We start from the raw sequence: 11,666 nt of genomic DNA, 5'->3' as shown, positions 1-11,666 counted from the left end.
GCTCTTTGATGAATAGAAAGTAGTTCCAGTCAGTAACATAAAACAAGCTTGATATTGAAGATAGAACTTATATTTACAGTAAGTCCAAGTCGAAGACAAGAAAGCAGTCGTGCCTCACAAACACCTGAGATTGAGGATGAGTCCTGACAGCTAGAAGATGTCAGACTTACTGAAGCACAACCTTTACAGCACTTCAGCTGTTTAAAGCTGCAGCCAGAGAAAGGAAGACAAGGACACTTTGATCCTCCACCTTGGGAAGTAACAACTAAAAGCTGTCATTAATATCACTTTGCTCCTGATCTCAGAGGACCTTAGTGGTTAAAACACATGCTGAATCTGATCTCTGACACACTGATGCTACTTTACTTTCTCTGCATGTTGTTGGTTTGTGTGTGTGTGCAAACACACCAGCCTGCCAGGGTCTAGACTATAAAATATGCAACAACCAGAAGAGAAACAAAGAGTCAAAAGGTCTCCATCCGACAGGTTTATTCCTAGAAAACTGGAGGTAATCCTCTTTCCACAGAGCTCACAGTAGCTGCACTGTTACAAACTGTGTGTGGATGAGCTGCTGAGCTGTGGAAGATGGAGAAGACTGAAACACAGCTAGAGGGAGGAAGCAGAAGCAGCTGCTGAATCTCTGATGTGATGAGGCTCTGAGTGACAGAATCTACAGCAACCATCCTCTCATCATCTCTGATGGATCTCCCAGTAATGAGACACGTCACCACACAGCACAGTGTGCTGCCTGTTTATTATATGATAACAGTCATATTAGATAACTGGGGTGATTTGATGGAAACCTTTGGGTTTATATTTGTTGGGGAGTTACCAGTTAATTTGCAGACAGTGGGCAGCGATTTGTGTTTGAAAGAATAAAAAGTATTACCAAGTTAAACATCAAAAATACTCCAGTAGCACCTTAAAGTTCAGGACAGGCAGTAAACTGTACATGAGCTGAATAAAAAGAGACGTGAGGGTGAGGAAAGAAGAGCGAACAGAATAAAGAGTTACTACTGTGAGTAATAGTGAAGGGAGACTCTGGTGAGACAATTTCACACCATTTGATCTGTGACACAACAATAGTGGTGTCACAGTTAATTTCACAATGATGCATTCAGTCATTGTCTTTGATCTATTATTCATATTCAGGACTGTGAAGTGAAACACAGTCTATGTTTGGAACAAGACAGTGAAACACAGATGAACTTATAGAACGTAGAACAATAGAAGAACGCTGGAGAGCATCACTTACTGCTGGTATCTCATTACAACGATAAAGAAAGAAACACAGTATTCCCTATATGAACCTAATTTAAACACATGTCTCTCTCTCATCACAGTTTTCTTTCTTCTCATTCTCTCTCTTTCCATCCTTTTCCCTTCATACTGTCTCCCACACTTCCTCCCTCTCTCCTCCCCCCCATCTGGCACTTCACACCATCCAGGCTGCCTGCCAGCATCAGAACAGTGTTAAAGTGAATCCAATATGCTTGGTCAGGCTGTACATTGTTCTAGGTAGTGTGTTCCTGTGGGAGACAGAAGAAGCTAATTGATTCAACGCTCAGCTCCCTGAGATGGGCCAAATCAGCTCCATCAGTACCGTCATGTTGGACTGAAAAGAGATGGAAATGGGAGGAGTCTAGACTCAATAGGACGGCCAGCTACAGCGTTGCTGCGTGAAGTCATTTCATGTCTGGCTGAGGTGTAAAACAGTATCTCCTCACACTAGGACTACATCACTCACACTAAAGGAAAATCATTTGATTCCTGGCTGTCAGTCATGTTTTGCTCTTGTAAACTCTCATTCATCACATCAGAACAGACTTTAAGGGCGACTTCAGAAGCACTCAGAGATTAAAGAAACAAAAGCAAAGTGTGGATGAAATGAGATCAACAATACCTGTTTCACAGCAGAGCTGGACTCGTCACAGCAGAGAAGCACAGGTGGAACTAATCACACTAACGATGTCCCAGTAAGACAGAGAGCCAGCATGCACAGCTGCAGCCATCGTTAGTGTTATTAATTACACCTGTGCTTCTCCTGATATGACATGTCTAAAGTGAAACAAGGTCTATTACTAACAACAACTGCATCAACCACAGACCTGATGAATGACCCACAACCTGATATGAATCAAACTAAACTTTGTTTAAATAAAATAAATGTGATTTTTTTTTTGTGCTGTTTCCCTTTATTATTTGTATACAACATCTCCTTTATGTTCTGCAACATTTCCAGCATTGACACAGTAATAACACCTGCTGAGTGAGCGAAAAGTGTGCAGTCTGGTGTGTGTGTGTGTGTGTGTGTGTGTGTGTGTGTTTTCCAACACTGGTCATGTTTCAAGGGTAGATATAATAAATGTGTGTAATTGTCTGGCTAAAGTTGTTGCTGCCTCAACATGTTTTTTTTTCCACCTATAAAAGCTGCTGGGCTTATTGTTACCCTGGTGATTTTTGTGAAAGACAGCACAATAATTGTTGTTGTGATACTTTATATATATATATATATATAAAAAAATCCTGACTCAGTGTTTTCAACCATGTTCCAGTGTTTTGGCTTGAACAGTCTAAACAATGATGAATGAATCCCTTAATCTAAACTTTCTGTCTCGTATCTCTTCACTACACTGAGACAGCACAGCTTTCATTCTGAGCACCCAGTTATGCAGAAGTCCTGATGCTGACATGTGGTCTTCTCTACAGTGGAGCAGCTGCATGTGTCCTACTAACTATTAGGAATAAAGCACCACTGCTTCATGTTAGTACAAGCAGATCATTTTGCTATTTTACTAATGATGAAGCTGAAGTCAGCCTGTTTGTGAAGTTCCATTCCACCATGATGACGCAATAATAGTCTCAGAAGTTCACAGAAAGGAACATTTGAGCCGTGTTCATCACTTCAATATATTCATCCTTTGAGTTCGGATGCAGAGACAACATCCACTGTTTCACTGTGTTTCACCAAAGACGTTTGCAACAAGACTCAACACCTCACGGCCAAGTGACCGCATGGTAAGAAGATAAATGTGTTTGATTTGTGTTCCAACAGATAAATCACAAAATAAAGATGAAGTTAATAAAGATAATCATCTTAAAATTAGATCAAACAGAGAACCATAGGACATCTCACTAATTCAGAGGATGAAAAAAACATTTTCTGCCATTTTTGCATAAAAAATTATAATTTCTTGATTATCCAAATAGCTGCAGTTTATTTGTCTGTTGCTCGATAAGTCGACAGAGTTACAGCTGTATAAATACCGTAGTAATGAAGTAATGAAGGCCACTGTGTGGAGAGATGAAGCTCTTTGTGTGCGCTCTGGTGTGTGAGTCTATATTTATCCACTTTTGGAGAAGTTCAGCACACCAATTATGATTCAAGGGTAAAAATAGTTTTCCCCCCGTGTGACTCTCTTCCATTTCAACCTCCTCTTCCGTCTCCTTTCTGTCTCGTATAGCTCTGATAGATGTCCAAACCATGACAGCCTGAAGTGTAGATCTGAAGCTCCAGAGCAGAAACCTCTTAACTTTATTAAACTGTCACAGCAGCATTCTTCATGCAGCTCACTGACATCGACAGTTTAAACATGGAGGCTAGAGGACTAAATATCTCTCTCCTGGTTCACCTCGTCTCCCTTTCTGTGTCACATGATCTCTCTCATGTGGCCTTTATGAATGAATTGCTGATATTTAACACAATTATGACGTTAAATACCATCTGCTTCATAATCACTGGAATGTACTACATTTTTGACTCTCGTCTTTCTGTCTCCTGCATCCGGCTGCTGGATTCAGATGAATTTCCTGAACAGACTGAACAGAAAAAGGAGAGACCTCAGCTGTTCCCCTGAGGATTCTCCTGTTGAGTCTCTGCAGACTTGTTAGCTCCTTCACATCCACATTTCCTGTCAGACCAAGTCCTCCCTCCAGATTAAGACCATCGACCATGTCAGCCACGTAGAACTGTGTTTCTGACGCGGAACTTCTACGCTTCATCTGGGATGTCAAACATTACCATCAAACCATGAAGGATCTCTTTTTATTCCAACATGAGGAACAGTCCTGGAGTCCACAGCATCCTCTTAAAGGAACAACATAACATGTGTGCATGCAGGATGAGGTCATCTAGTTATGGATGATGTGCTGCCACGGCTGTACGTGATTGCACAATACACTATTCACTTGTAGCCTGACTGTAACCATAGGGTTGGTGGATTCTAGGATTAAACTTTAAGCCACTGATTAATATATTAGAGGTGTGAATGGTGCTGTGAATACAGATGATGTGTGCAACACAACGGTGACAGACTACTAACTACCTGCCTGTTCACTCTCTCAGCTGCCTACTGTAACCTCACTTGTCTCTATCTATCCATCGATAAAGTCTTTAGACAATACAAGACACCTTTTTGACCATTTCCAGTAAAAACTGCAATGTTGGTTTTAAGCTAGTTTATTGTCAACTCGACACACAATGCAGACGGATACTGTGGGATCTTTTTGACACTCGGGCAAAGACAACAATGTGATAATTACAGATGAGGTTTTAAATGGATGATCAAACAGCAGTGTGTCAGACTGAGGCTGACTGAGGCTGGGTTATCAATCAAAATGATCCTGGCAGAAACACACATTGTATTTTTCTACTTGATGGCTCTCCCTCTACACACTGCTCTGGATTCATACACCAGCTTGTTGTTCATGAGCTACACTGTTGTGAAAAAAAGGCTTCTTGACCAACATTTAAAAAGTCACAGTTGGGTCAAATCTGACCTCCTCTCATGAATAATGACAACCTGCTCCAGAGCTGCTGCCTGACTTTAGACCAGCTACAGTACAGCAGGAAACACACAGAGCTCTTTAGCATTCTGAAAACGAGGTCTGGTGTGCAGCCGCTATTATGATCTTTGGGTTTATGCTGTGAGCAGTTCTGTCACCAAGCAAGCTGATTCCTGACGAATGCAATTCATCACACAAACACCAACTAAACATATTTCTGTCCCTGCATGGGGTGGAATAACACAAACAAGCAGCAAACTGTCAAAATCAACACTGTCCAATGTAGGAGGAAGCTGCAATGACTGAAATGATTCAGCAACAGGAAACAACCTGTTTAATTCATTCCTTCAAAACAGCTCCAAGCTAAGAAAGAGCTGTAGGGCCAACTCTGCTTTTAGCAGGTAGCAGCCCTGATCAGTTATACACAGCTCACACACACACACACACACACACACACACCCTCAAATGAACAGGCATCTGTCATTTACATAAGAACTAGTTGTGTTTTACCTGCATTTAAAGATCCGAATATGAAGGTTCAGGATGGAGTCAGTCAGGAAACAGCATCCCAAAAAACAGAGAGAGAAGGACAAACAGTTAGCAACCAAACACCAAACATGAACTGAGTCATCTTGATGCCAAAATAAACAGCAACTGAGGTTATAAGTCGTAAAATGTTTGACCGAGTTGTGAGGATAAGAGCTCTCGGTCATATAAGCAGGAACGGTTTGAAGAGCTCGATGATTGACAGAACGTGGAAATAAGGAAGAGACCAGAACACAGGCTCTGTAGAATGGAGATGGATTTCATGCTCCTATTTAAACGTGTGTCTTGACTCTATCTGCTGATGCTCATGTTAAATAGTCGAGGTTCTTCATCCAGTCTGCAGTCATCTCACAGTCTGCAGTACAGCAAACATCTCAAGAGTAAAAGGATCATTCCTGCTGCACTCTCACTTGTTCTTGGAACAAAGAACAAAGCAAACTGAGTGATGGAGTCACTGATGGGTGTGGCCTTCTGTGTGACTAAAAGACTCCGAAATAAAACTGATGACATGAAGAACAGTGAAGCTGAATACTTCACACAGGAAACAGATGTGTGTGGATCTGTAAGTGACAGAGTTCAGAGGGGAAGAGACTAGAAGTAAGAGAGAGAGAGAGAGAGAGAGAGAGAGAGAGAGAGAGAGAGAGAGAGAGAGAGAGAGAGAGAGAGAGAGAGAGATAAGTGGTATTGACAAACTCTTGAAAGTTAAAAGGCCAGTGAGAAGAAGATAAAGAGTCAAGAGACCGTGATCAAGAGGAAACTACTGCTCAACTCTAAAAACCTGAGTGACTCAGAATGAAAAGCAGCAGAGATCAAACAAAAGGTGAGTGAAAGTCACTCGTGTCTCCTCAGGTGTCTCTTCTCTCTTCATTCCTGTCTAACCTCATGATGTGGTCCATGTGGTGCAGAGTGAAATGCAGTTCCATGTAGACTTTTGTTGATCTCAGTGTTTAGTGAGTGAGAGAGCACAGAGGAGAGCCTCCTGTTGCTTTTATCTCTTCATCCTTCTCTGAGCATTCTCTCTCTCCATCTCTTTGCCTTTTGAAATACAGTCTTTATTTCCTTCCCTTTGTCTCTTTCCTCCTTCTCTCTCCCTCCTGTCTTCATTGTGTCTGTAATCCTCACACTGTATTATGTCCTGTATATCTTGCATTCTGTCAGTCTGATGTAACCTCTTCTTCCTCTGGAATATCAAACAAAGCTATGGACTCCATCGTCCCACAGTACATCAAACAGGCTCCGTAATGCTCATCATATACGACACATTATTAATTCCACACTGTATTTTCTGACACAACCTCATCCAAAAGATGTCTTGTTGATTTTTGAGACGACCAGTTGAGTCTGGACCTGAATCCAGTTCACACACATCAACAGTAGACAAAAGCCTGAGTGACAGTCCGTCCTCCTCTCTCTCTACAGTCAGTGGACTGAGGACACCTGGAGGAACTAGTGACTGTGGCCTTGTTATTTACTTATGTGTGTCACTTTAGAGACCAAAGAAAATGTCAGGAAGACAAGGACTAGTGATGAGTTTGATGACCTGATCTCAGAGCAGTTATAGGATCCATTCTGGAGACATAAACACAAACAACTCAACTCAAACAGCTGATCCGACACAGAAGAAACAACACCATCAATGGTGAGTCATCACTCCTCACTCCTCTCATCACATCAGTGAGTTGTGTGATGTGTTTCACTATTTAACGGAGGAAAAAGAGGCTAAAGGAAGATTAGAATGGAAAAATGGCAAAAGCCTCAACTCAATGAAGACACATGAAGCGCTCTGAAAATGCCAAAGCTGATAATGGAACATGTTTTTCATCTCCAGTATCAAAGTCAGACATGAAGAAGAACTTTTTAAGTGCAGAACTTCTCAAATAACATCATGCAAGTCATGCATACAATCAATTTGAATAAGACTGATGTAGTCAAGTGAAACTTTGAATATGATAATGGACAGAGTGTGTTGTAATGATAAGAACAACACAGCAAACACTTCCCCACAGTTATGAATGAAATCAGGGCAAACTTCAAAGCCGTCCTCTGGATTTCTCTGTTCTGTTCAGTTCATCGTGTGAAAGCGTCACAAAGCCAGAAGCTTGGTTCTGTCTCTGAAGTAGTTCTGCTGACAAACTGAGCTGCTGGTCGGCTTTGATGTTTAATGTAAATCTCATTTCAGCTCTCATGGACAGAAACATTCAAGAGGAGATCAATTCACATCAATACACTCATTTACATACACACACACACACACACACACACACACACACACACACTTCAACAATGGCTTGTTTGAGTAGGGTTTTGGACAATTTACTTAATACACTTTAGTTCATTTTTTTAGTGAATGTATTTTTAAAAAGTGACATGTGGAAGGAGGGCATTGTGGGGGAAAAGTAAATTCCATTGTCTCACTACACCATAGCTTCTCACGGGCCATTGATCCACAGTAACATCACCATCAAACACCATCATCATGGTCAGCAGCTATAAAGCATCATGGAGGACATGAAGCCTCTACTTTTTCTATCTCCACTTCTATAATACAGGTTCACTCTTTGTAGCCTTTCTTATCTAAGAAAGTGACATTTCAGACATAGCAGATGTAAACTAATCCTACAACCTGTGTTATCTAACCCGTCATCATGTCTGCACCGTGTGGTAGAATGAGGGCCGATGGAGGAACGTGGCTGGGATGTTTCAAAGCAAACACTGGGTCGACCAGTGATGTGATTTGAAATGTCAGGTGTTCTCAAACACAACATGAATCCTTGGAGCTCAGACTGGATCCCACAGGGTCAGGTATCTTAATACATCTTGTGGCCCTCCTGGCTTCCTGTTTGTCAAACGATTGACTTTAAAATACTGAATGTTTTTTTTGGCCAAAATACATTTCTGCTCTGCTGCTCCGTTGTGAACCATCCAGACCTCTCAGATCATCTGGGACAAGTCTGCTTAATGTCCCCAGAGTCAAAACTAGACAGGGAGAAGCAGCATTCAGTTTCTATGCACCACATATCTCATCATACACCAAACACCACATGTCTGGAACAATGAAACAACTGAACACTTGAGATCTGCTGCAACTCTCAGTCCACCGCACTGTAATGTTCCTACTGCTTGATTTCTCTTATAGTATTTTAGTTTTATACTCTACTTCATGTAGTTCATATTTCATTAAATGTGTTTGTCTTTTTTATTTTCTTCTTATATTGCCTTGTCTATTTGATGTCTTTTCTAAATGTCTTTCATGTTTTCTATAAAGCTCTTTGAATTGTCTCGTTGTTGAAAGGTGATATACAGATAAACTTGTCTTTGTAAATCTAAACGAAGGGGAAACATATCCAAAAAAAATCAAACGTATGATGCGTTTGAAGATAATTAGTGTATTAATATTTAAATAGTGCTGTGAGACATAGTGGATTCTATAGCAATCACAACACAATAACAGTGGAACTCACATTTAATATCTAGTGTGATGTTTCAGCAGCTTTTTATTATTATTTTACAAGCTGGAACACTGTTTTTCTCCTTGGATGTACATTTTAAAGAAATATTGATCATAAAAAGTGCGTTGCAGACCTCCATCAAGGCTGAGGTACTTTTACAGTCAATATGGTGGTGAGGACATAGTCAGAGCCAACACACTGTCACTCACAGCTAGTCAAACAGCTCCCTTCAGTCAGTGCCCTTTAACATTGGATATCCACTCACTAGGTTCCCTTCTAGCCTCAGTCTCCAACATGTCGGGACGGAGTTTCAATATATCCTCGTTAAATGCAGAGTATCCTTTCAAAATAAACTTCCTTCTTCACATGAAAACAGGAAAAACAGCTTCACAGATGCATCCTCTCTGGACGTGAACAACACGCCTCAGATCGATTTTAACTTGGTGCAATCTAACACAGTTATCTGAGCCACTCATTGAGAAGTGAAAACCAATAAGCATATTAAGAGTTATTACCCAGAACGCTCCACTTCACTACAGAGCTGTTTCCTGGTGGTATCATCTTCACATGCACACACATTGTGTTCATAGTGGGATGCAGCTCAGTACATGTGAGCTACTGTGTAAACCAAACTCCCACTGGACCACTGAACCACGTTCATGGTTGAATATTGATCTGACTCGTGTGAAGATGAACATGTAGCCTCTGTAGTGTGTGCTTCATGAAGTGAGCCAAATATAACACCTCAATAAACATAATGCACACACATGTGACTACAGTATGTACATTATGTCTGGAAATGATTTAACGGCAGATAATTTCTCAACCAAACATCTTCCTGAAATGTAAAGCTGTCCTTGACTCTGATCGCTTGTTGTCTGTCTGAGGAGAGACAGATCAAGCTTCCAGATGAAGTTTGTATGATTTCCTCTGCTCAGAGTCTTGATCTGATCTCCTGTCAATATCAATCAGAACACAACAGGTTTTCTCTCAGTAGAGGACTGAACCAATAACCGAGTGAGATGAGAGGATAAACAGTGTGTGATTGACTCTCAGAGTAATACCAGTGCTGTCACAACAACCAAGTCATCCAGCAGCACTGATCTGAGTTCAGCTGATTCAGACTATAACTGAACACTGCTGCCTGGACTTAACTTAAGAACGTGTGTCTCCTGGACCTGACGCTGTCCATCTGCATTTACGTTTCTGTTTCTGTCTTCATGTCCTCCACCTGTCTGTCTCTGCTTGCCTCAGTCATTTCAATGTCCCTGATAGTCTTGCCTTTCAAAGCAGAGATAAGAAGTGAAAAGATGGAAGAGGAGGATGAACCAGAGTGAGGAGGGGGGAGTCAGAGCTCCATCAGCTGTGAAGGATAAGCAGCCCCTATGGGAGCTTCAACAGCAGCCAGCCTCCATTCACTGTCATATTAAATGATTCCACGGCTACAACACGGCACAGAGAGGACACTGGATGGACGGTGTTGGTCTGGAGCTCCACAAGGTAACATGTAAGATGGGGAACTGGAAGCTCAAAGATCATGTTATGTTATCGACTGTGTTATCATACAGTTGATGGAAAACCAATATGTCTAAGCACCGGCTGATGATGAGTTTGTCTAGGACTCTTCAGTTATCAGGTTCACATCTGACTCTAATTCTCTTCACCTTCATGTTCAGACACACAGATTAGTTCCTCTGCAGTTCTTAATAATGGAGTCACAATGTGAACATTTAATGGTTCATAGAGAATAATGATCCTTTACTGAGTGGATCAACTGAGTGAGAGAAGAGAGATTAGAGAGGACACAAAGAGACTGAGAGCTCTGGATGGACGAGGAGACTTTGAACAATGCTGCACAATCATCTACTTTTGTTATTTTAATAACAGAACATGTTACATGTTCAGAGTCATCAAGTGCACTGCAATCATGACGGATCAGTGAGAGGAGACGTGTGCTCCTCTTATGGGAATATGGTTGGAATTTCAAGGAGCAACATATTATAGAAATGACTGGCCTTACACAAAGAGAGAAATTAATTCAAGAAAATCCTATTTTATGAAAAAAAAATGAAGGGGAAATTGCACCACTTCAAATCAAAATGATGGCCAATCCGTTAAGGCAGAAATGAACATATTATATTATATTATGGGATGCATGAAAAAGAGGAAGGCGCTCTGAGGGGAGAAAGCTCCGACGCTGAAGAGGAGAGAGAAGAGAAGAACAGAGCGAGAGTTTAAAACAGAAGATGAACAGAATCCTCTGAGGTGGAGAGAAGACCTGCGGCTCATCTGTGTTAGTCAGCCATGAGACACACACACACACACACACACACACACACACACACACACACACACACACAGCTCTCTTCACAGTCCAACCTGCTCCAGTGCTTCAGTCTGAAGGTTTCTGTGTAAAATATGAGCGTCCAGCATCGACTGCAGCCTGATGACACAAACATACAACACAAGTCTTCACCACTTTGACAGCGAGACAATGTGCTCGTCATTTCCTGCTCTATAACAATCAGAGGAAACAGTTGCATCATACAGTGAAATATTTCAATTTCATTTACTTTAAACTTTAAAATACAAGCAGATTTGACATTCTGCAAAACTGTCACCAGTTACTGTCACAGTCAGTTGGTGATTTTAGTGAAGCAGAAGACTTTGAAAGGAAATGATTTCCTAAATAAAGCCTCCTAGTGTGAAGTCTTGTGTGTTTATGAACGTGTTTGACTTTCATCCTGCAGACAAAGGTAGTGGGGAAAGATATAGCCATGATTATAATTATTATTATTACATGTTACTCAGATAAGTCCACTTCTCAGTGTATCAGCAGGAATGGACTCGTTAACTTAAACAGCAGCAGAAATGACACACGGTGAC

This window comes from Cebidichthys violaceus, unplaced genomic scaffold (genome assembly GCF_023349555.1).
Source record: "Cebidichthys violaceus isolate CVI_PGR_0920_01 unplaced genomic scaffold, fCebVio1.0.p SCAF_121, whole genome shotgun sequence".
Lineage (NCBI taxonomy): Eukaryota > Metazoa > Chordata > Actinopteri > Perciformes > Stichaeidae > Cebidichthys > Cebidichthys violaceus.
This window is presented reverse-complemented; position numbering follows the sequence as displayed.